Source organism: Lissotriton helveticus, chromosome 11, assembly GCF_964261635.1.
Source record: "Lissotriton helveticus chromosome 11, aLisHel1.1, whole genome shotgun sequence".
In the NCBI taxonomy this organism is placed as follows: Eukaryota; Metazoa; Chordata; class Amphibia; order Caudata; family Salamandridae; genus Lissotriton; species Lissotriton helveticus.
In genome coordinates this window covers 131,941,455-131,967,703 of record NC_136072.1, presented here as the reverse complement: position 1 = coordinate 131,967,703, position 26,249 = coordinate 131,941,455, and positions in this window count along the sequence as shown.

Sequence of the window (26,249 nt, the reverse complement as noted above, 5' to 3'; positions counted from 1 at the left end):
AACCCATGGAAGAACCTGGCTTTGTTAGTTCATATGTGGAATTTGAACTATCCTTAGTTCCTGTTGTCTTAATTTGTTTTCCTGCTTTCCTATAGTTGTGCCTCGAGGTTGATACATTCCACCCAAACCAATTTTTGCATGAATGAGAGCACCTTTAGTTCTATCCTGGTCAGTACTTCTACAAGGTACATTCCAGCTCCTAACAGTTTTGGGTAAAGCACTGGTGCACTAATTGTCCTGCTTTCTTTATTGTTTTAGATGTTTTCCTTTTATTCAGGGCATATTATCAGGACCCTTACTTACACTTGCCCTACAAGAAGCTCTTAGAGGTTCTTTCCAAATTGGTGAGCAGCCCTTGCACTGAGTTGATCATTAGATATGGTCTCTCACATCTGCTTTCCATTTTTATCACAATAATTCCTTTTCCTTCCCAGCCCAATATGTGGATTGTGTGTCTGTGACACCATCCTACAATGGGCATCCATACCCTTATGAACATGGATCGATGGCTAATGCCTAGACTTCTGGATCTACTAACGCTGCCTGACCCATCTACGTAATTGCCCCCTTTCCTTCACCTGCCCCCATTTCATCGCTCCTCTTAATGCCCTTCCTTGCTTAGGGCCCAGGTAGCATCTAAAATCAATACCCACACTTTTTACTGTCTTCTCTCTATCCATAGGTACACACAATATCTCCAGGTACCTTCTCTAATAGTCCTGTCTTGTCAAATCGTTCCTGCTTTATTTAGCATCACAGTTTCTTTTACTTTTCCTTACAATTCCCTTTTTCATATATTGGGCAGCTATCACTCTATTTTGTGTTTTCCGTGTCCTGATGATGACCTTGAGTCATGAAGATCGAAATGCCATCAACTTGCACAAGTGAATATGTTGGCTTTAAATTATGACATGATTTTATATTTTGTCACAACTGTACTGATTCGTGCATAACTTCAGTTTGATTTCTGGTTCAATACGCTGTAGCATTTTTTCTTTATACTTCTTCACCTGTTTCACTTGTGCAGTTTATACGTTTTTCACCAGCACAACGTGTTCACTATTTCACTTTAAGACACAAACTAAAAAATATAGTTGAAGCTGTAATTTAATTCATGCAGATCTGATTTGGTTGTACTTTTCTGACATTACTACTGCATTAAATCATGTTCTTGGGATGATTTTTATCATACATAAATGTATATTATAACTAAGTTATCTCATCAAGTTCATTCCAGTATTGATTCCTGTTGAAACATTGTGATATGTTACCACATTTACGCAGGTCTCCACTGGAACTATGAGGTCTCCTGTATGTGCTTACACACACAATAGAGCAAAGCAAGCAGCAAAGTGGCAGTCCGTCCTGGCAGCACAACAGCTCCTCTTCCTGGCAGAATGTTCGCAGTCCCAAAGTGTTCTGAGTATATGGTGTCAGTGGTCCACTACTTATGTCCATTTTAGCCTTTGAAGTAGGGTTACTTCAAAGAAAGGTATTTGTAGTACACAGGATCCTGCCCTTCCTTGCCCTGGCTCCAGACACACTACTGGGGACATGCAAGTCTTTGTGTGGGGACAGGCACAGCCCTATTCAGGAGCAAATGCCAGCTCTAACCACTGTAGCTCAGGAAGGCTCATCAGCCATGTGATGGGCCATCAGGATATGCCAGGCACACCTCAGCTTCCTTTGTGTGTGACTGTCTAGAGTGAATTTACAAAGCCCAGTTTTCATCTAACCTAGACGTGTATTCTACGGACAGGCAGAGGCACAGAATGGGTAAAGAAGGTAAATGTAAACTTTCTAAAAATGCAATTTTCAGACCTGCAATCTAAAAACTAACTTCACAAAAAGATGTGGTTTTAAATTGTGAGTCCAGAGACCCCAAATCAAAATGTTCTATATGCTCCTAATTGTAAAATGTAACAAAGCAGCACCAACGCTAACCAATGGGAGAGATAGACCTTGCTGTAGTGAAAAACTAATTTAGCAGTTTTTCAATGTAAATCTTAAAAAAAATATTTCCTACCTTTAAACACTCTGCGCCATGCCCATGGGCCAACCTTAGGGGTGACTTATATGTAATAAATAGGAAGGTTTGGCCCTGGCAACTAGGTGAACTTCAATACAACAAAGAAGTCCTAAAGTCTATTCACAGAGGGATGCCCATCAATGTATGAGCAAACCTGATCCCAGATACTCAAACTGTAGTACTGGAAATTGTTGGAGATGCAAAGCTCGAATTGGCAGTTTAAAACTGTACCCACAGGCTCTGAAGTGGCAGGCCTGAGACATGCTTGCAGGGCTACTCATGTGGGTGCCACAATCTGTGTTGCAGGCCCACTAGCAGCATCTGATTTACAGGCCCAGGGCAGACACAGTGCACTGTACTAGGGAATTATTAGTAAATCAGATATGCCAATCATGGAGAAGCTAAATGACATCACATTTGAGACACAGAGCACATGCACTTTAGCACTGTTCAGAACTGAAAAAGTGGTCAGAGTCCTAAAACCAGCATAAACTAAGTTCAGCACACAGTCAAAACAGAAGGCCAGAAGCAAAAAGTTAGGGGAAATCACGCTAAAATAAGCCAGGGCTAACACAAAGGAAGTCGTTTTAGTCAATGTGGTAAAGTGGCTAAGGGTGGGCGGAATTTGTGGAATCGAGTTACGCAAATCTCCGCGAAATGGTAAAAAATCTCCGCGAACACGCAGAAATTCCACGAACACGCGGAATGGATTAACACCTACATACTGCAAACAGGGGCTGAAAGCTGACAGTTAACCTTTGCAAAAGCCTTCCACTACGCGGCAATACATGTAGTTGCCTTTTTCAATAACTTTTGTGTGACCTAAAAACAACCATTTTTGCTACATCCTGCGCCAGATGATGGATTTTGTGGCAGGTGTAGCAAGCCTATAATTATGCAGAAAACGCGACAGAATTGCATAATTCCAGGAGCCCTGACTAAAATAAATATATGCAAACATTTTTGTTTTGTACAGTCAGGGCCTGTTTTAGAATCCGGAGGATGGGTTACTCCATCACAGCGGTGACCGATATCTCGGTTGCCAAAATATAAATCCGATAATATCCTTTGGGATTAATATTTCGGTAGACAGGATATCCTTCAACCTTATGACACAGTAACCCATCCATCGAAATCTAAATCAGACTGTCAGTCACCTTTCCAATCATCATACCAAGAAACTGTCACTGACTAAATTAATTTAATGTAGTGATAGAGCCTGCAGGGACCTACTAGCTCCGTTTTACCATACTCACCTGGGACCATATAACATTTACACTTTGAACTAGCAGTCCTGCCTAACTAATTAATAATGTAGTCACCCTATCAGTTGCCCAGAGGTCCGTTTAGGACTTATACCTGTACACCATGAATTGCCAATCCTCGTCACCTTACTATAAGTCCTGGGAATCAAGGGAGTTAGAATAAACAGACAATATTTAAACACATTTGCAATAACCACAGACTCGGGGATAGTTTTAAAAACCTTTATCTATGATAGATTTTCTGAGTCAAATGAAAAGGGCCACAATCTTGTGACCATCAATTTTATAAGCAAGTATATAACCAGTAGGATATAAAAGTTTGTAAGAAATACCAGTAAGACCTGGGCAAGATGGCCGCTGGAGCATTGTAGGGAGTAGTCGCACTACACTCCCTCTCCGGGACTGACTGCTAACGTTAGTACTAGACCAAGAATGCAGTAAAATGCGAATATGTGGATAGCGTATTGGTTGCTCCTGAGGTTCTGGAAAAAGGCACAGAGGAAACGCTGGGTAGGACCCCCAAGCTCGAAGATACCAACAATGTCAGCACGTTCTAAGGAAGGCAGTGGACCGGGGGCCATCCCGAAGACTTCACAGCCAGGCAGAAAAAGCATCCCCGCATTAAGTGCCACACAGAAAGCACAGCAGCGGAAGATCGAGCGAGAGAGAAAAGCTGAGTTAAAAGCGCAGAGTGGTGCGGAAAAATGCATTTTGCTACATGGGGAAAAAGGAAGGTCAGCAGCGGAAAAAGAGCGCGTAGAAACTAAACAGAACGCCAAAACCCCCAGTCTGCTGATCAAGGAGAAGGAGACATCGCTGAGACAGCCTACCTTGTCGGAGACCTTCACACGGAAACCCCTGGCGGCTCAGACCGGCGGACCTGGCGGAGATGTAAGGCCGGGACTCGTGCCCACCCTGGAGAGGCAAACAGAGGAGAAGGCAGCCGGAGATACAGGTCACACAAGGACCGAGGAGAAGGCAGCAGAGCGAGGCGGGGTCCCGCCGGGCTGCAACAGCGCGGGCTCAGCGGGGCAAACACCCTACGCGGAAGGCTGCATTGGGGTTGCTGAGCAACCAGTGGAATACGCAGGAGCGTGCACGCCCAGGCCAGAGGAGGAAAGAACGCTGGGAGAGACAGACCAAGCCGAGGAGGTGGGGGCTGCTGCTGAAGCGGTTCCTGGTGCAGCTCGGTACATGGAGGGGACAAAAATCCAAGGTTCAAAAGGTAATGGCAATGGTTATGGGGAATTAACATTAAAGGAGATTGAAGGCATGAATAATAATGCCTCAATGTTGGACGCACTGCTGCAAGTAGAGGCTGAGATAAGCAGCAATTTGAGGCCAAAAGCAAATACGAACTGGGGAAGTATGATGAGCATAGACTCACAGAAAGAACGAGAAGGGGACAAATTCTTTTCAGTAAATGAAGGCTCAACCTCATCAAGTGCTGAGGAATTAGGGACCTCTGAGATATCATCAGAGGAAGAGGAAAGTACTGAATCTGACACATTAAGTACACAGAAAAAGAAAAAATCTGCCTCAAAACGCAATTCAAATGCTAAATCGAATAAAAAGCTACTGTGGGACTATTCTGCCACTACAGGCCTTTTTCAAGAGGGGATGCAAGGGTCTCAAGGGTCGCAGGGGGTACAAGAAAAAGACATGGCAAGTGAGGAGGATAATCTAAGAGAGCAAGCCACCCTGAACCTACTAGTCAATATGCTAAAACAAATCCAGGGGGAAGCCAGGGCGGAGAGCCGCAGAGCTAGACATGACACAAAAAAAATACAGGCCTCCATCAGGAAGATGAACAAAAAGTATGAGGAAGTGGAGGGGAGAGTGGAACTGGTAGAGGAAAGGACAGGAAGATTGGAGGACGAGGCAACTGAGTGGCTCAAATTTAAGAGGGATCAGACAAAAATAATGGAAGACCTGCAATGGAAAGTGGAGGACTCTGAAAATCGTCAGAGACGGAACAATGTAAGACTTTTGGGCCTGGAGGAAGGAGTGGAAGGGCAGGACGCAAGGGGGTACGTGATCAGGCTTCTAAAGGGTGCCTTCCCTGAGGCTAGGTGGAGATGGGAAGACGAGGTTCAAAGAGCCCATAGATTTCCACTGGCAATTAAAAAAAGGCAAGGAGGGTCCCAAGAAAATATGCCTAGAGCAATGCTGGTATTTTTTGGCAACTTCCTGGCAAGGCAGGAGGTGATGGAAAAAGCTAGACCAGACTCTAAAAGATCTGCCGAAGGGGTTACATTTTTTGCGAGACCTGACTTCTGCCATGTCACCGTCGAGAGGCGATGGCGCTTAAGACAGTTAATAACCCCTTTTCAACAACAAGGAGCTGAAGCATATTTGATGTTCCCGGCGAAACTTAAGGTCATCAGCGGTGGGCGCACAAGGTGGTTTTTTTCTGAGATAAAAGCAGGGGAGTACCTCGAAGAGCTAAAGGAGCAACGCAAGGGGAAATAGGAAAGATCAACAAGGATCAAGACTATGGAATACTTATCAAGGTCTATGGACTGCAAATACGGGACAGCTAGGAGGGAGAGGGAGGGCGACGCTACAATGCAAGCAGCCAACACATAGGTCAGGATTGACCTATTTGCCTGTAGAAGGGGGGGGTGGGGCTGCTGTGGGAGGGAAGGGGTGGGGGGGTGTGGGGTGGGAAAGGATCAGGGAAAGTCGGTGAAACAACACAAAAGAATAGATTGGAATGTGATAAGATTTGCAACAAAACAGAGCAAGTGGGTAAAATTTTCTTTAGGAAAGATTTATAAGATGAAATGGCGTTAAGGATTGCAACAGTGAATATATGTGGATTAAACGATGGGGGGAAAAGGCAAAAGGCGGCGTCACTGTTCAGACAGCTAAAACTGGATGTGATTTGTTTGCAGGAGACGCACATTCTGGAGAAAGAAAAGTTCAAACTTGAACAGTTGGGATATGAGGTGTTGGCTAGTACAAATCAAGACACCAGAACAAAGGGGGTGGCTATATTAGCAAGGAGAGGGGCTATTAAACTTAGAAGGAAAAAAGAAGATTCTGACGGGAGATGGGTTATCATTGAGGGGGAAACTACTGCTGGGAATTTAACAATAGTATCTGTATATGGCCCAAATGATGACAACCCGGAAATGTTTGAATGGCTAGATCAGGAACTCGCACTCTGGATAGAGCCGGTAATTATGTGCGGTGATTTCAACATAAACGGTTTGCATGGTTTGGGGGGAGCAGGAGGGGGGAGATACGTAGGTAGGAAAAAAAAAATATGTAATGCTGTAATTAATATGCTGCAGAATAATGCTCTTTCAGATTTTTGGTCTAAACGCAACCCATTCGGGTCAGGAGCTACCTTTTATTCGGCACCCCACAGAATGATTGCAAGACTAGATTATATCATAGTGTCTAATGTTATAACAAACGGGGCCCAGATAGAGCGAATACCGAGAATGATTTCGGACCATAATTTATTGGTAATAACCATCCCCAGGGTAGATAGAGGGAGTATTAAACCCTGTACTTGGACATTTGAGAGAAGATTACTGAAAGAGGAAGAATATATCAGCAGGATGAATAATTGGATCACACAGTTCTGGGAAATAAACAGGGGATCGGCTCCAGCTAAAATCGTCTGGGATACATTTAAGGCCGGAATAAGGGGGGAAACCCTGAGTTATACCTTAAAAAAGAGTAAGATGGAGAGAACAAGGATGGACAGATGGGTAAAGGAGATGAATAGTTTAGAAGAACAATTAAGCTGTGCAGTGCAGGGACAACACATAACTGAAATAGAGGAACTTATACTGGAAATAGAAGTCAAGAAAGCAGAAACGGGAGAAGCCCTCTTGGCAAAAGCGGCGGGGAATTACCTGCTATGAGTACAGTGAGAGAGTAGGACACCTCTTAGCTATTAGAATTAAACAGAACCTGGCTGCAGGGGAAATCAAAGAAATTAGTAATAGTGCTGGGATAGTGGTAAATAAGACAGAAGAGGTTCAGGAGGCATTTAGAGAATTTTACGAGAAACTATATGATCAGAAACCAGAGGATATAGGGGAAGGGTGCAGGGACTATCTGACAGGGATATCGCATGATAAACTGGACAAGGAAGAAAGGGACAAATTAGATCTACCGCTAACATTGCAGGAGATTAAAATGGCAGTGAATAACTTACCAGGAGGCAAGGCTACAGGGCCAGATCAAATACCAGCTGAATTTTACAAAACATTTTGGGAAAGACTTGGGGAAAATATGCTGGAGACTTTTAGACAGGCACAGCTGCAAAAATCTGCACCTCAGTCTTGGGATGATGCAAATATTATTGTGATACTGAAAAAGGATAAACCCCCACTAGACCCAGGGTCATATAGACCTATCACTCTCCTGAATGCAGATGCAAAATTATACGCCAAAGCTCTAGCACAAAGATTGAGTCGAGTTATCGAGAAACTAGTAAGCAAGACACAACACGGTTTTATTCCCGGGAAAGGGACTACTCAGCACACCAGGCAGTTAATTACTATACTAGATGCTGCTGAGGTAGCAGGAGATCCTGTCGCAGCCATATTTCTTGATGCTGAAAAAGCATTTGACAGGGTCTCCTGGCAGTTTTTATGGAATGTAATGGACTGGTTTGATATAGGCAAAGGGTTTATAAGTGCTATTCAGGTGTTGTATTTGCAGCCAAAGGTGAGGGTGAAAATAAATAAGACATACACTAAAACGGTAAAGATCACACGTGGAACACGACAGGGCTGCCCGGCATCACCCCTACTCTTTGCCTTATATCTAGATCCATTTCTCAGGAGACTAATAGGTAACATTAACATCTCGCCAATAGTGATACAGGAGACAGAGTACAAAGTATTCGCATACGCAGATGATGTGGCACTGATAACTCCGGAACCAGGAAGGGCCATGAGGGAAATAGAACAGGAAGCAGCAGTTTTTGGGGACTTATCAGGATACTCAATTAATAAAGGGAAAACCCAGATTATTTTGAATGAATTTACACCCTTTGCGGATCCCAGAGTGGTAAAGGAGGCAGTATACTTAGGAGTAAGAGTGTCGGCAGACTTGGCGGAGTTAGTGAAAATAAATATGGAACCGTTATTATCTAAGGTAAAAAGCAACACAGAAAGAATTCACAACCTGCACTTGACACTATTGGGACGCATAAATGTAATCAAAATGGTTACGTTACCTAAATTTCTTTATCTGTTTAGGGCTATACCTCTATTTTTCGAACAACTTTGGTTTACTAAGCTGGAAAAAATACTTAATAGACTAGTATGGGCACAAGGGAAAACTAGAAGGGCCTATAGACATATGACACTTACACGGGAGAAAGGGGGTTGGGGAGCACCGGATTGCAAATTGTACTATTGGGCGGCAGCTCTGCAATACTTTCAAGGTTTAATTGGAGGGAGACGGGAATACACAAATGTGTATAGAACCATAATGGGGGAGACCGCGGTTGACGGTCTTCTGAACACAATTGATTATAGACTCTTTAAGAACACTAGGTTTAAAACACTAAAAGCTGTTTATATGATCTGGAAAGCTGTGGTGAAAAAAGTGGGTATAGGCAGATTTAATAGATACACCAGGTTAATTGATAATGAAACCCTTCCGGGGGACATCTTTAGGGATGGAACGATGAGGATATGGAATGGGAGGGGCATTAGGAAAATAGGGGATCTTCTAGATACAGAAGGAGATATAGTAGAATTTGTAGATTTACAAAACAGATACGACCTTCCCACTAACACTTTCTTTAAGTATTTACAGGTGAGGAGCTACTTGAAGGATAAAAAGGGTGGTCGGATAGGTTTTAAACACTGTAGGCTATTAGATTGTATAGAACAAAGTAAAAATTGTAAGATACGACAGATACATGCAGAATTGTACGCATACAAAGTAGATGACAGAGAGAAATTTTCAAAAAAATGGGCAGAAAAAGTTGGGACCTCCCCGGATGGATTTCAGAAGTCTCTAGATTTAGGAAGATCGGTTTTATGTTCGGCCACGCTGCAGTCACAGCACTACAAAACATTATATTGTCTCTATTACACGCCGGCAAAAATAGCGCAGTGGGGTGGGACAGAAGGTACTACATGCTCTAGATGTAATTCTACGGAAGCTGATATAGTACACATGTTCGCCCAATGCCCACAGCTGTACACCCTGAAAACGGCCATAGAGGAATTCCTGGGGAAAGCTCTCGAGATCAAGATAAAACTAAGTAACGAAAGACTATTGTTGGGGGTGAAGACTGACGAAGAAGAAAATGACTCTACAAAGTTTTTGTTTATGGTGGCAGCTGTATATAGAATTTGTATTGCACAGGCTTGGCTTGATAAGACACCTCCTACATTCCAAATTTGGATAGCTAGATTACTAGCGTCATATAACCTAGAGAAGGCTATATATGAGAGAAAGGGGAAAAGAGCAAAAAAATTGGGAGAGGAGATATGGCAACCCATTACGAGGTGGAAGTATAAGCAAAATAGAGTAGGAGTCGGCTAAACAGCGGTAGGCAGGATTGGCCTATCTATTGGTATTTTATTTATTTATGTATTCATCTGTTTTTTTTTTTTGTCTTTGCTATTCTCTTCTTAAGTACAAATTTTGGGGAGCACTGTTGCAAGAAGGTATCTGCTCGGTATTTAATTTACTCTATATTATATAGGATATATAATATGTGTATTTTGTGTTGAAAAATTTGATGTCTGTAATATGGGGGGGTAAAAATTGCTTTAAAAATGTCTCAATAAAAATATTTAAAAAAAAAAAAAGAAATACCAGTAAGACCTTTAGACATTGGTACCTGGGAAGGGTGAGGAAGGGAAATAGCACAAAGACATACCACATGGATTATATTTACCTAGAATGGTGCAATGACCAATCCTGGCCACAGCCTACGACAAAACAGGACCAGCCACCCAACTAATCAGGTGCCCACGGGACAAGAAAGGTGCAGATCAGGACAGGTGACCTCAGCTAAGTGCAACGCCAGCGTCACACCCCTCTCTCTCGGGAAAGCCAATTAGTACCCCCTGACTGTGTAATCGATAGTTTCCCCCAACACTTTGATTCTTCTGACAGAGTGCTCCACCAGCACCTCTGCTCTCGATCTCCTATAGCAGTCGTTGGGTCAGTGACAGGTCAGCTACTCGGACAAGTCGGACAATTTCTCTATCTAAACCTACCTTAGTTATACCATTTCGAGGGCAATGTACCACCCCTAAATGTTGCAAATCTCTGTGTTCCCCTTCAATGATTGATTGGGAAGACGAGGAGAGGTCATCATACCATACTAAGATGAGATCATCCAAATTTACTTGAATTGATCAAGTTCCCACCCACAATTTTACTTTCTCACGTCTTTATTCCGCCCAACAGTATTTATTGGAGTTTTCTTGCTTCCTTTTTTTTTAGGTCAATATAGCAGGTTCCCAGGAACATCATGGGTAAGAAGGGTCTTGGTAACCATTCAATGCCAATGCTTTAGCAATTTCGGAGTCAGAGTGCGCGTGCGCTGCATCGCCCAAGATGGAGGATGTGACAGTATTCAGGCCCAAAGTACGAGCTAGTAGCAAAGCCAAAAAGAAACATATTAGAATACAAAAATAAATGAATGCACAGTATACCACTTATTTCTACTCTAACCCCATTACTTTATTTTATCTTTCGCAATAATAGTTAGCAAAACGAACAAGCTTAGTACAAGCTGCAGCATAAGCATTGGCATGTGAGGTTTAAAGCGGCTATTTTGGCACTAGTGCACAGAAGCGAGAAATTCCCTCCAAGGCAGAAAGACGTCACACCACGTGAGTGCGGCAGACGCATGCGCAATACAGTTCCCGCATTTTTGGCGGTCATATTAATTCACTCGAGTTAAAGTTAGGAAAAGCACATGGAAAAGCTTCCCCTAGATACTAGAAATGTCATGGAATGCAGTTGTTAGCTGACAAAACATGTTGAATGATATATTACAGGTTATTTAGAGAGGGCTGAATACAAGCAGGTTTCGGTATACGTGAAACTTTGCTCCATCAGTAGAATACTTCTACAGAAATCTAGAAAATGAAGACTAAAGCCTTAGGCAATGGTCTCACAGCATACTCTAGGAACATTTTGATGAAAGGCTATCTTAGAGCTATGCCACTCTTTCTATAACTGAAAAAAACAATAGGCCTGGCCCATGTGCATCTGGGAGAGGAGAGTTCTCATACAATTCTAAGTCAATCACTTTCACATTGGGTTACTGGTTAAGGGGGTGAACCCCTACTCAAGAGGGATCCACAATCCTTTGTGAGGGTGAATTCACAAGCAGACCCTAAATTAATCTGTGCTCACCCTGGGGTCGCTCGGCACAGAGGCAATGTGTAAAGTATTTGTGCAGCACTTCAAACTGTACCACAGTGTAAACACACCACAAAAGAATCCCACACCAGATTAGTGAAATATAGTCATTTTTAATAAATAAAACAAGACCACAACAACAAAAATCAAATCAGTAGAACAGAAGATATACAATTTGAAAGATTTCAGTAAAAATATTGCCAAAAAACACAAGCTACCAAGTGTGGCTATCTGGTCACACCAGACCGTGATTAAAGTCACAAGTTCAGCAAGACAGCGATGGAGCATGGGCTTGCTACAGGGACCTCATTAGGTCTGCTGTATGAGAATATCTTAAATCCTGTTTGCAGAGCATTGTGAGGTCCCGCACCAAGTTTGTGTCATGCAGCAGAGGTGATGAGTCATTTCCGAAGTGCTGTGAGGCTTCAATGCGAGGTCCTGCATCATCATCGAGGATACCATTGATGATAGCTTGCGATGCAAAATCCAGCATCAAGGATGTATTGCGCAGTCGAGGTGATGCGTCGGTCTCAAGGAGCTGTGAGGGTGCGGTACGATAACCTGCGTCGTCGTCAAGGCAGCTGTTGATAAGAGATCTGTGATGCAGGGCCTGTGTCGATGTAGCTTTGCACAGTGGTATTTATAATGCAGGATGTGAGAACAATGAAGAGTCCTTGCACTGGAAGAACCCACACAACAAGGGTGATGTGTGGATTCTGCTAGAGATAGTGCCGCTTATCAGAGGAGATCCATTGGTTTATCTGGATCTGCAAATGGGCTACCATTTCCAAGGCCCAATTCCAAGGGTCCAGGACTGGGATGGCACCACTTTCCAGGTTAGAACTCACAAATGACTGAGTTCAGTTACTGTGTTCAAGGTAGTTGGAGCCTTCAGTATCTGAGGCTGTAGTTAGGAGGCCAGCCAACTACCCTTGGTGTCACTTTGCGTTCCTGGGTTCAGAAGATGCAGATCCTGTCCTTCTCAACTACGCAAGAGGTCAGCAGGTCAGCACAGCAGGGCATCAGTCTTTCAGAGCAACAGTCCAGCAGAATGACAGTCCTTTCAGAAACAAAACAGCCCTTCTTCCTGGCTGAATATCCACCAGTCCAGAATTGTACTGAAGATGTGGTGTCTGAGGTCCAATAGTTATACCTAGTGCTCTTCCTCTGGAAGGTGAGAGAAGCTTCTAGAAATTCTCTCTGAAGTGCACAGACTTCCTGCCTACCCTGCCATGACTCCAGGCTAAGCCCTAGGGGGCTTATTTATGAGCCCCTTGTGCCGCCGTGCGTCACTTTTTGTGACGCACTGGTGGCGTAAAATATGCACCAAACTGCGACATATCAACAAAGTGATTCATCTAAGCAAATGCGTCACTTTGCAAACCCCTGAGCTACATTATACCTGTGTCAGGTATAATGTGGGCAGGATGGGCGCTCCCTCACATAAAAGGGTTGCAGAAGTGGCGATTGTAACTTAAAATACACACAATGCTTTTGCTTGGCTATGTAACAGCATTTGTCGACAACTCCTAAGTAAATGACAAATCACAGCACAATGACATTACACAAAGAAAAGTAACAATACAACAAAAATATAACAGAGTACAACAAAACAGAATGCAGCAATCACAGTACAACACAACCACACAAAGCAACAATGTAGCACACAAACACAACTGCACGAAAAAAAAACAATACTTTACCACCATAACAAAACATTTAACAAATCAAACATGGACAACGTTTCTGGTAACACAATACCAGCTCCACATATCTACTTTCATATTATGAAGGAAAAAGACATTTGCATCAAGTACTGCTATAGTTACTTAAATGACATGTATTAGTACCAGTTAAAAATGTTTATTAGTTACTTTGAAGTTTAATAGCAATCTTTTACAAAAATCGCATTTTCTAAAAAATGGTTTTAAGAAATTTATAAATGCTAAAACATTGGCTCACTATTTCCTGTAAAAGATCAAACTTAATGCTTTGAATGACCCTTTACAGCAGAATTTGAATAGTTTCTGAGCACACACATTGTTTTACATTTCAAAGCCTGACAAAATAAAACAACATGCTGTATATCCTAGAAACATCCTCCATGCAATCCACAATTCTCTTGGGGTCTTGCTCCAATTGCCCACATTTCTTTAAAAAGGAATTCCGCCCGTGAGCGTTTAAAAAAAAAATACTTACATTTTTGGATTATTTCATTTTCTATGGTATACCTTTAATTTGAGCTCTGACATACACTATAATGCAACCATCAAACTGGGTTTATATTAAAAATAAACCAAATCTTTCCTAAATCAGCATACTTTTACCTCAAGTTGTCATCCCTTAAACTGTTTCTTCAGTCTTATCAACATTTTTAAGTGTTTTATGCAAGCTAAGTTTGAATTACAGTTTTTGTAGGGGTCATCTTGTACAAAACATAACTGATGCAGAAGGCCTCTTTGGGGCAAGTGACCAGTCAATAACATCTTATTGATGACAAATTTACTTTTGATGGGTTCCAAGGTAATCCCACATCCAGTAAGCTCAACTCTATTTGTGCACTTTTTCTAATAGAGCAATATTTCTTCTAAAGCATGTCTTTGGTAGTGTGTATATGTTTATTTTGTGAATTCCTTATAAGAGAATGGATAGCCTCATTGTTTTTTTTCAAAAGCTGAACGAACCTGATCTCCGTACTTACAAAATACAGTTCATACTATTTGCACATGCAATTGACTGGGCCCTTTCAGACTGGAAATGGGCAAAAGACCTTACGTTTTGGGACAAAGCCACTCTGCGATTTCAAAACCACCCCACAAATGGCAAATTCAGACACTAGTTCAATAGGGAATTAATTCAGATAAAAATATAAAAGGTAGCCTTTGATGGCTCAAGGACAATAGATTTTTTCATTACAACCTAGTATCAAAGAGTTAGACTTTGAAAATAGTAAGAGACAGTTCAAACTCATTTATGTCCTAGATATGTCAAATCAATTAATGCTGTATTGCCAATGAACATCAATATGATATAACAAATAGCTCCTTCTCTTGGGTGGGGGGGGTGTGTGAAAACTCTTGACTGTGTCTGGTACATCAGACAAATATGATTTAAAAAAGGAGCAACACCAAATACATACCCCTGAAGTAGTAGATTGGTGTTGATTGTGAAAGGCAAGCATCAGAACCCATAAAAGAAGTTGGCCAATTCTCAATGTGAAATCATTTATTAGGGCTGGAAGACCCTTACCCACTCTCTGGCTCACTCTTTTTTCCAGAGGGTAGGTAATCTATATAGTCAAATGCTGAAATGTAAGCAATAAATGGAAGATAAACCAGTTGACCCTAAGAGGTTACATAGTTATTGGCTCCTAGAGCTATCATTAGTACAATATCAAAACCATTTTTCTCTTTAAAGTCTGATTGATAAATGGGAACTGTAGTATTTTCCCAATTCACCCCTGCTTATATAGTCATGGAGTTTTATAAAATTTGCTACTTAATTAGAGAGAAATTAGCTTGTAATTTTCCAGTTTAGGACAATCTCCTTTTAGGAAGTTTGGGAACATGATGCTACCTGTGGAAGAATCTGGTGCATTCTATTATACAGTATTTAAAAAGCATTAGCTTAGCTCATTTAAATGGCTTGTGTTAAATTAAAGACATTAGCAATCTTTCAGTATCAATAGTCCTTGAGTATTAGACTAAAGATTTAAATGTACTTATTTCTGCAACTAAAGGGGAATAAATCACATAATATTGACCTTGATTGTTATCTTTTTGTCTGTTTGAGTGTGGATTTTCTTTGAACAAATTACTAATGAAAGACCCCAAAAGAGCATCTTCAATAGAGAAATGTCTTTATTGATTTCCTGGATTCATTAGCAAGTCATTGCCAATAATAATTAATCCTCCCTGATTGTATGGATTCAACAATAATACACCAAACCCAGTATTCCTATAGGTGCTTTAGTCATAGCAAATTCCTCCTTTAACTCATGTCTTTTTGGAAAATTATTTCCTCAAGTACTAACAAGTTGTGTGTGAAAAAGTTCTACATCAAACTGTTGAAGTTAGATTTTGCTTTCTTTTTGCTGTTGTAAAAGCATTTATATCAAGGTTTTTGGGACTCCATTAGCTGTAACAAATACTGTGTCATCACCATCTACCTATTGAAATGAAGGGCAACCATGTGTCTCTGGAAAATCCTTGCAAGTTTCTTATAATAAAGAATGAAGCTTCCATGGGTATTAATCAATAGTTAGTTCATCATACTGTCATATAGATACTGTATATCTTTATAATGTGTTAAGTTAGCATAGGCTCATTAAATGTTTAAACGCCATTTTTCCTTTTGCTGCTTCTGCACACGACACTTAATTGTTGATTTAGCTTTCAACCTAGTAGTTCGTTGTGGTTTACATGAGAATAATATGTTATTACTCTGATATCAGCTTTGCTTAATAAACTATGGCCCACATGCATCAAGCATTTTTGCAGTCGCAGACGGTGCGATTCCTTAAAATCGGCCGTTTGCGAATGCAAAAGTGCTTGTTGGGATGCATCATGCCATTTTAGAAGTCGCATCTTTTTTACGATTTCTAAAATTGCGTTAGCATTTAAGAAATCGCAATTGTGCGATTTCTTAAATGCTATGCATCATTATAGAAAAATATGCATTTTTTAAAATTGGAAGTGCAAATTACCACGAAGTTCAACTTCGTGGTAAATTGCGAAATTGATTAAAAATGCACAAAAATGCATTTTTTAAACTGTAAAGTTACACACACACATGTCCTTAGGACATGTGTGTATGTAACTTATGCTGAAAAGTACATTTCAGGGGTGCATGGGGGGGTCCTTTGGACCCCCCCCTGCACCCATGAAATTTTCTAAGTGCCACTCGCAATTTCCATTGACTCCTATGGGCCTTTTGGCCCATAGGAATCAATGGGAATTGCGAAAATTAAGTTAAGAAATCGGTATTTCTTTGGGATTCGGTAAAAAATGCGATTTTTACCGAATCCCACAAGAATACCGAAAATATTGATGCATATAATTTTGCATTTCTTAATTTGCGATTCCTTATTTTTCGCAAATTAAGAAATGCAAAAAGACACAATGATGCATGTGGGCCGAAGTCTGTACAGAGAGTGCTGAAGCTTCAGGAACAACACGATACAGAATTGTTATGAGGTCTGATCTTCGCGCCTTCGTAGACATAACATAAGTGCAGCTTCTGCCAACTTTGGGCTTGAGGCGGGTTTTTATATTGCTTTGCTTGAAGCACACAAACACACTTGATGCTGTTCGCATGCAGAGAGAGCTGGTGTATGCTGATGTGATCTCTTCATTCTAGGATCCTGAGGTATGGGCCCGCCCTAATTCAACCCAAAGAGACCTTCTTAGCTATTAATATAATATGTGAGTCAGGGAGGGTGAGAAATAAGTGTTGTTAACCCTTATTCATTACAGCATGTTAGCATGCTGTCACCATTTGCTTTCTATGGACTAGTAACTATGCTGATAACTTTGCTTCAGATAATATGTTTCCTTGTATTATCTAAGATACTGCGCCTGAGAAGACGGCATAAGTAAATAAATATTTCAAATGTTCACGTGTTCTTCTTTACTCCACGTTCTGGTTTGAAATGATTGTATAACAAAAGAGTGCTCATGTGTTCCACGTAACCTGAGGTATTGTAAGCTCATGTTCTGGTTTGTCTAAACATTGGGAGTTTATTATGACCAATGAGACACTGTAGCTAGCTCGGTAAGGGGTTTGTTGGGTACTAAGGTGAGTTTTGGGTCACCCTAATTCGCTGAGGTTCCAATCCTCTGTGCACAGTTCTGTGGGAGAACAGAAACCCTGCTACATGGCGCCCATACGTTGGTGGTCTTATATCATGACACTCGAGTAGTATATCGTTCAAACCTTAACCCCTTCACTATCGTTTCCGGAAAACGGTGGTGTCGGTGAAACCTACCTATTTTTGAAATAGGTCTTTTCAAGCTTGAATCTATCTAAAACGGTTTCCTTGACTTACTCCCAGTTGTGCTACAAAGTTTTCTTTGTTATTCAGTAGTTCCGGTGATATCATGGCTGTGGCCATTGCGCAGCATAGTCGCATTGCGGTGCGCAACCATTTACAAACTTACCAAGTCCCTTTGGAAGGCATGGCTGTGATTTTGGTGGTGTGTGCAGATCCGGCGTACCCTTTCGAGCTGTTTTACTCGTGGGTCACATTTCCGGAGGTGGACGCGAATTCTCAAGTGTTCCTCCACTACACACCCTCCCCTGTACCGGCTGAGTATACACCGTACAGGGCACTGGAAATACCTATTGATCATTGGCCAGAAAAACGGAAATGGGCCTCGGCTCATACCCAGTCAGGCTAAACCAGATCAACTATAAATACCAACACAAGTGCCAGGACTGACTGTTTCATTTAGGTGAACGATTTGATAATGGTATTCATGAATTAAAACATGAACACCTGCTTTAACATTTGCATCATTTAATGATTTGATTCTTTCAATTTCTTAATCACATTTTTTAGCGAAAATAATTGCTGTGTGAAAAAACAATTTACACAATACTATATACAAATATATACAAAATCTACAACACATTTAACAAGGAAACCAATTGCACTTACACCACATCCATACCTCTTGCAAACTTCACAAACACACTGAACACATGTCCCTAGGAGCACCACATTATAAAAGAAACATTCAAGTATAACACAAAATGAATGATACAAAAATGCGACTTAATTAATTCAACAATGTTTAAACTGATTGTCCAGATTCCAATTGTCCATTATTAATCAGTTCTTAATGTGGGTGACTGTCCCAGGTCACCCACATTAAGAACTGATTAATAATGGACAATTGGAATCTGGACAATCAGTTTAAACATTGTTGAATTAATTAAGTCGCATTTTTGTATCATTCATTTTGTGTTATACTTGAATGTTTCTTTTATAATGTGGTGCTCCTAGGGACATGTGTTCAGTGTGTTTGTGAAGTTTGCAAGAGGTATGGATGTGGTGTAAGTGCAATTGGTTTCCTTGTTAAATGTGTTGTAGATTTTGTATATATTTGTATATAGTATTGTGTAAATTGTTTTTTCACACAGCAATTATTTTCGCTAAAAAATGTGATTAAGAAATTGAAAGAATCAAATCATTAAATGATGCAAATGTTAAAGCAGGTGTTCATGTTTTAATTCATGAATACCATTATCAAATCGTTCACCTAAATGAAACAGTCAGTCCTGGCACTTGTGTTGGTATTTATATTGATCATTGGCAACATCGCGTTTGGTTTGATGGCGCCCTCCCCCACTCTTTGTCAGCTGCGAGGTTAGGTCCACTTTCCATTCCAGGTACAAATTGGCCTGCTTTGGGTGGATTCACCCCGCACCCGAATCACGGCGCTTGTCCCCTTGCGGATATTCGTAGACTACACGTTGTCTCGATTGCTGTGATCCGTGCATTATTGCAATACATAGGTCGTCATCTCCCGGGTGGTCCCCCCAGGGGTGCGGCCGTTCAAACGGAACGTGGCGGTTTAAGGCTCAATCCAGTTATGGTCAATTCGGTTTTTGGTCAGCGTCCCGTTGATAACGATGACTTCCCTTTCTGGCTAGCCGAGAAGTTTGACCAACTGGAGGCTGTGTTTCCGAATTCTACTACTGCTGATAAACATAGAATGTTGACGATCACTTTACCAAAGGATTTAACTCCGGAGCTCGTTGACTGTGAAAGCTGGGTAAAGACTTTTGCGGCCGTGTATACTAGGTGTTTCGGCACCCCGTCTATGTCCGCACTGCCTGAGATCGTTAAGCGTGTTCAGGACGATCACGGACCGGAGGCAGCGGTTGAATTGGGTATGCGCCTGTGTGGTTCGTTTGAGATAGTAAGCGATCTCATACTCTCCAATATTAAAGGGGATGCGGTGAACTTTCAGGTGTCGAATGCTTTGGCTGCTCTGCCCGATGCCGATAAACCCCGACAGTTAGCGAAGATAGTTGTGGCCGCATATAAAACGATTGGCCGCACAAGTAGAGGTCTGAAATATTTTCCTGTCAAGGAGAAAAAACAACCACAAGGACAGTCTGCTGCGGCAGATGTCCAACCAAAGTCCAAAAAACAAAATTGGCCTAAAAAACAGACACAGGGGAAGCAACAAAAGCAGACTCAGGATTCTTATCCTGCAACACAAGTTCCTGCGCCAACAGAAAAAGTTTATGATTTGCGCGATCGCGCGATGAATAAATCGCCTGATCGATTTCAGGTTTCTGATCAACGCTCTCCTCGTTCCTTTCAGGACTCATCGGCCCCGAAAACCGGTGGAGGAGGAGGCGGTAGGGGACGTGGTGGCCAACAGGAACGTGGCCAGCCCCGCCAGATTAAAGGCGCAGCGAAGCAGGAGGATTCTACGCCAAAAAGACCGCAGTTTGCGAAAAAGAAAGTCGCAGCCTTAACAGCGCATCGATATGCCACAGATAGTGAGAACACGGCTTCGGAATCTGACGTGGGCTCTGACCTTGCTGGACAGCGCGGTGGAGATTACCATAGTCAGAGAGGCGCTGCATCCACTACTGAGGGTGACAGCGACTGATGTCTACGTTGTAATTGAAACAGCCAATACGAGACTTGCTCCCCCTGAAAGACTTTATGAAATTGTCCTGTTAATTGAAGGTGACATACAGCGTACCGTAAAAGGGGTATTTTGGGAAAATCTGTCTTCTACGTATGATATTTTGCTTTCGGAGGCTGACTGGCCCCCACCTTTTGTGCTCGCGGCGCCGCGAGGGGAGGAGGTAATCCTCCCCAGTTTCGCGAACACTGTCTCGAAAGAGCATGCGCAGCATTTTGCAGAAGAGTGGGCTCGGGCTCTCTCACCGGCTCTGTACCGTAACCAATGTGGTTGGGATAAATTGTCTCCTTGCCACGAAATTCCATTGCGGTCTCAGCCGCAGCCTCAACCTCAATATCCCCTTCGGCGTGAAGCAAAATCTTCCATCGCGGAAATCCTTGAACAATTGGAATATCAGGGAGTTATTGAAACGTGTGTGTCACCGATGAATAATCCTCTTTTTACTGTGACCAAGCCTGACGGATCATATCGTTTGGTATTGGATTACCGGCATTTAAACTCGCATTGCCGTAACTGTGCAGTACAGAATACTCACGGCTTTGCCCTAGTGGATAGTCTAGTGCGTAAGCGTTTTAAAACTACGCTTGACATTTCCAACGGTTTCTATGCCCATAGTTTGGATGGCTTAAGCTCCCAATGGACCAGTTTTACGAGCGCTGGGGTCCAAAAACAATTCCGCCGTCTCCCAATGGGCTATAAGAATAGTCCTGGTATTTTTACCGCACGCATTGTCTCTCTTTTGGAGAGAATCGACCCAGATGCTTGCTCGTACGTGGATGACATATATCTCACAGACGACGAAATTTGGGAGCATCTGTGTCGTGTAAATTCGATTATTTGTACCTTTGCAGATATGGGTTACAAATTTAACTTTGCAAAATCGCACATTGCTGAGTACACAGTGTTGTTCTTGGGCTATGACCCCAACAATGAAGGTAGAGATTTAGCTCCTCACTTCTTGGAGAAATGCGCTCAGTTGCGCGCTCCTATAACACTGAAAAAATTACAGTCTTTACTGGGCTTTTTAAATTTCGGGAGAACATACATTCCGGAATATGCCCAGCGTATCAAGCCTTTGTATGCTTTGATACAACCAACTTTTTCAAAATCATGCTGGCTGCCTGAGCACTCAGCCATCTTGCAGTCCTTGCAGGCTGATCTGCTCGCTTCTAAATTCTTACTGACTCGTGATAACCACACCAACCTGGTGATAAGAATAATTCCCGGGAAAAGTGGGTTTCACGTACCTCACTTTTAATGAAGGAGACACAGTACCTATTGCTTACAAGTCACACTTGTACACTTCGGCTGAAATGCGGTTTCCCACTGTGGAAAAGGTTTTAACAGCTGTGCAGATGGCGATTCTTAAGGAACGAGCTCTGTCACAGGGGAAACGCATGTTGGTTGTTACACCCTGTCCTCATTTGGAGGCAGTCACGAAAGCCAGTGTACCAAATTCAAAAGCTTTGCACCCTCGGTGGATTCAGTGGGCTTCGTCCTTGACGTCCACAGATGTCACGTTTATTTTTGACGCCTCGTTGCGGTCGCAAGAGTACTTGCAGTATGAGTTTGTTCATCCTGCTCCTCTAGCTATGCGACCTTTGGAGGACTTCCATTGTATCATTTACACTGATGGTTCGGCGCAGGTTGCGCATGGCTCTAAACATGCCTACGTTTCTGCATGCGCCAGTGTGGTCGGTGCTATGTCGAATGATGAGTTCATCTCCAGGGAAGTGCACACATTGCCACTGGGTGATTGTACCGCACAATTGGCAGAGCTTCGTGCTCTCTTACTAGCGTTGGAGTACGCAGATCCTAGTGTTACTACTCTTATTGTAAGTGATTCTTTCTACTGTGTCCAGTCTTACAATGAAAATTTGTTCTTTTGGATTCAGAATGATTTTCGTGATTCCAAGGGTAGCACAATAAAACACAAGATGATCTGGGTTCGAGTGGCAGAGCTTAAAGCTCAATTGCCGCTTGTTTTTGTAATTCATACTCTCGGCCACCAGCGTCTAGGAGTTCACGCTGTCGGTAACTCACTTGCTGATGAAGCAGCGAAATTAGCGGTGTCTACATACTTAGTTGCAGCGGTTACACGGTCCAAAAGTAAGATTGATAGTGACATCTTGTCGGCAATTGCTGCCACTGAGAAGGGAAGTAAACATCCTACGGGGTTCCCTTCGAAGTACACATACCACTTAAGTCCCGAAAAGGTTCCTTTTGTGAAAATTCCTGAAGTTGGAGAACGCTTGATTCCCAACTCGGATCGCAGGGCTGACTTGATTACAGCAGCTCATGAAGGTGTGGCGTCTGCGCATGCGGGCGTCTCAGCCACTGTAACTCAATTACAACAACGTTTCTGGTGGCGGGGACTGTACAAACAGACGCGTGATTATGTCCTTCTTTGTGACATTTGCCAGCAGATTAAACCTTCGACTGCTGCGCGTCCGCCACAGACACAGTTGTACATTTCTAATAAACCACTAGGTTGTGTTTATTTAGATCACTGCGGTCCTTTTTCCTCTGATACTGCGTATAAGTACATCTTAGTAGCAGTTGATTCATGCACACACTTTGTGTGGGTCTGGCCCCATCGCAGCGCTGATTCACGGACTGTCATTGGGGATTTGCGTGTCTTTGTAGGGATTTTTGCCTGTGGTACCTTCCATTCGGATCAGGGTCCGGCTTTCGCCTCTAAGGCGTATAAGGATGCCATGACTTCGATGGGGGTCCAAGTCAAGTTTTCGTTTCCCTACAGACCTGAAGGTAATAGTGTAGTGGAGCGAATGAACCGTGATTTAAAGCAATCTTTGACAGCTCGAGTTATAGGCACTGGCAGAAACTGGCTGGCCCACCTCAATGGCGTGCAGCGTGCTCTTAATAATCTCCCTAGAAGGTCTCTGGGTGGGCGGACCCCATACGAAATGCTCTTTGGCATTAAGATGTACGTCCCTGACCTTGACGGTCTAGACTGCGTGGTTCGCGCCACTTCCTTTGACGCAGATGAACATTGCAATGTTTTACAGAATCTACAAAAGACCAGAGACAGTCTTGCGAAGGAACATTTGCCCTCCACGTCGGATGTTGCGTTGCAGTTCCCGGTAGTCGGCTGGCTACCCCAAGTTGGAGAACTGGTTCGGGAGAAGATCGATAACAAGAAAGAGTTTGGTCCTTCCTATCGAGCTCCGGTTCCAGTACTTGGAGTGAAGGGCACAAGAACAGTCATTTTACCACCACTTCCTGGTCGTAAGGAAAACAGGTTTATCTCAATTGGCAATGTCAAGATACACAGAGTGGCTGATTCTTCTTAGCATGACACCGGCTGTTTCCTGTCCTTCCATTGTGAGAAATTCAGTTTTGCCCACTGCTTCTGATCGAGAAACTGAGGTGGCCATCGAATTACCTGCAATTTCCAGTCCTTTATTAAGTACTTTGCCCGGTACAGACCATGATGAATTAGACTATACTTACCCCACTGACTTGTCCATGCCTGACCTGCAAGCACGTTTGGCCACAGAATCCAGATTTTCTTTTGACACTGTTTCCAATGGCTCAAAGAAACCCTCACGTTTTGCAGTTTATGCCAGCTTATTTAAAAAACATTTTTTAATTCCCCCTTGGACATACATTTGGCTGGTGCTTTTTTCGATTTACCTTTTTATGTCAATTGGGTTTGTGTTTTATTTCTTCCGCTTGGTAAATGGACACTATGTCGAGGAAAGAACATGCATTCGACATCTCAATGGAACTTTGGCACCCCTGTCCTCATCGCATTCTGCACACAGACTGAGAAGAGACTTGACTTTTGTTAACATCACTGCTTGGCCTGTCCTTGATGGGATAGTGTGGGATGCCGTTAGGTTTCAAATTCATGGGCCTACTGAGGTTGTTAATGTCCCTAATGTGCTTAGAGTTAATATGGGGGATGTGGTGAAACAAAACATAGGTTCTGATGATTGGGATGTTCAGGCGGTGGAGTCTTTGTTTTCTGATTTGAAATACTATGCTGCCTTTGATGCTGAGGATTTATACTTAGAATCTGCCTTCAACATTTTGGCAATCACTTCTTGCATAAAACAACATCCAGAAGGAATACTGTAAATTATACACAATGGGAACATTGCCCAGCTCCTAAACAAGGCAGTTCTGGTACTTTTTTGAAAAAGTACACTTATTTTACTGACTTCAATCAGTCTAATCCCGAGTCCTTTTATTTCAGAATGACGCAGAAGCCTATGTCCAAGGTTAGACTTACCGATACTAAATTATTGTACTCGAAGTCCTTTCTTGATCAACTGGCTGTTGGCGGCTATGAATTATGGAAGGAAACTATTGACCTAAAATCTGTTTGGGGTTCGAAAATCTGGCAGGTACAAGGCACTGAGGCTTTGCACCGTGCATGTCTCATCCCGAATCAAATGTTGTTTTTGAATTCCACTATTTCACAGACAACGTGCTTTGGATTGGCTACTTCTAAAAAACTAAATTTTCCTATTATCCCGGAGTTAGATGAATATTCTGGCTGGAGTAATTATACTCAGTTTTCGATTAGGGACTTACAGACCCTATTGCTGAATTCATCCTTTAACATTTCCAGTATAGACCCTAAAGGTTGGCTGATGTGGCACAGAAGTGCTGATTCATGCCAGCACCGTTTTCTGGGGTTGTCTGATGGCTTTACACAGGTCAGACCTGATCCACGTTTTGAAACTGAACATTCTGTCACAACTTACTCTGTGGGTTTCCACCCTGTATCTGTACACAAAATAGACTAAATCAATGCGCGTTTAAGATTTTAACAGAAGCTGCATCAAAAGTTATCCACTGGTTGACACACTGTTCGGTATGTTGGTTCACAATATATAGGGTCCAGCCCTCCCTCAGCCCCGCCACGGACCTAACTCCTCTTTGTTTGCTATTTAGAGCGGATATTCTATCCGCGAGAGAATTAGGGGCACTAAGAGCACCTTTATCGTGGAAGGACCTGGAGTTCTTCACATATTATGGCTGAGAAGGATACACTTTCTTTTAGTGAGAGTCATATTGCGTCTCTCATAGCCTCTTCTCCGTTTGGATCTATTTCTTTAAGTACCGATGCGAAACAACAAAACGAGTGAGAGAAATTGACTCGTTTATGCAAAAAGCACGTGAGAACAGAACTTCATGGATATTTTTTGTTAAAACATCTGCAAGGTGGAACCATCCCCTGGGGTCTCCAAGTTAAGAATACTCCTGTCATTTTTGTTGATGATATTGAATATAAAAAGGGATTCAGCCAGATTAATACCAAGTGCAGCCGGGATCTCATGGTCCATACCATTGAGACGGCGCAAAGGCTGTGTAAGAAGGAATTGGAGGAAATTGAGGAGTTAACTAAAGCAATAGCTGACAATCCTGCAGTCACTGACGCCAAGACTCTTCTTGACAAGATCCAAAAGGATATGCAAGTTTTTAAAGACATTACGATAAATAAAAAATCCCTGAAATACGAGAAGGATAGTAAATCCTTTAAGTTGGAATTGGTTTATCCTTTCCTCAAAGAGGATTATTATACTCAGGCCGAGTCACGCAGGGCGCTGTACGACTTCCAGGGCAGATCTAGGAATCGTTTTTCGACGTTCTCTGACACTTCGTCTTCAGGGTCGTCAGATCAAGACTCTAGAGGCAACAATTCAAGAAAGCAGGTGTCTTTTTTAGACAGGGGCCAACAAGGAAGAGCCAAGCCCAAAGCCCCTTGGCAAATGAGAACACGGAAGCGGTTTTACCAATCTTAGACAAACCGAATGTAGTGGTGAATCTTTCTGACCGCACATTATCCGCACATGAGATATCCTTATTAAATCTGGGGTTGAAATTCGTCCCATGCAAACGCATGGATTATACAAAACTCAAAATTGAAATTTTGGAGTTTTG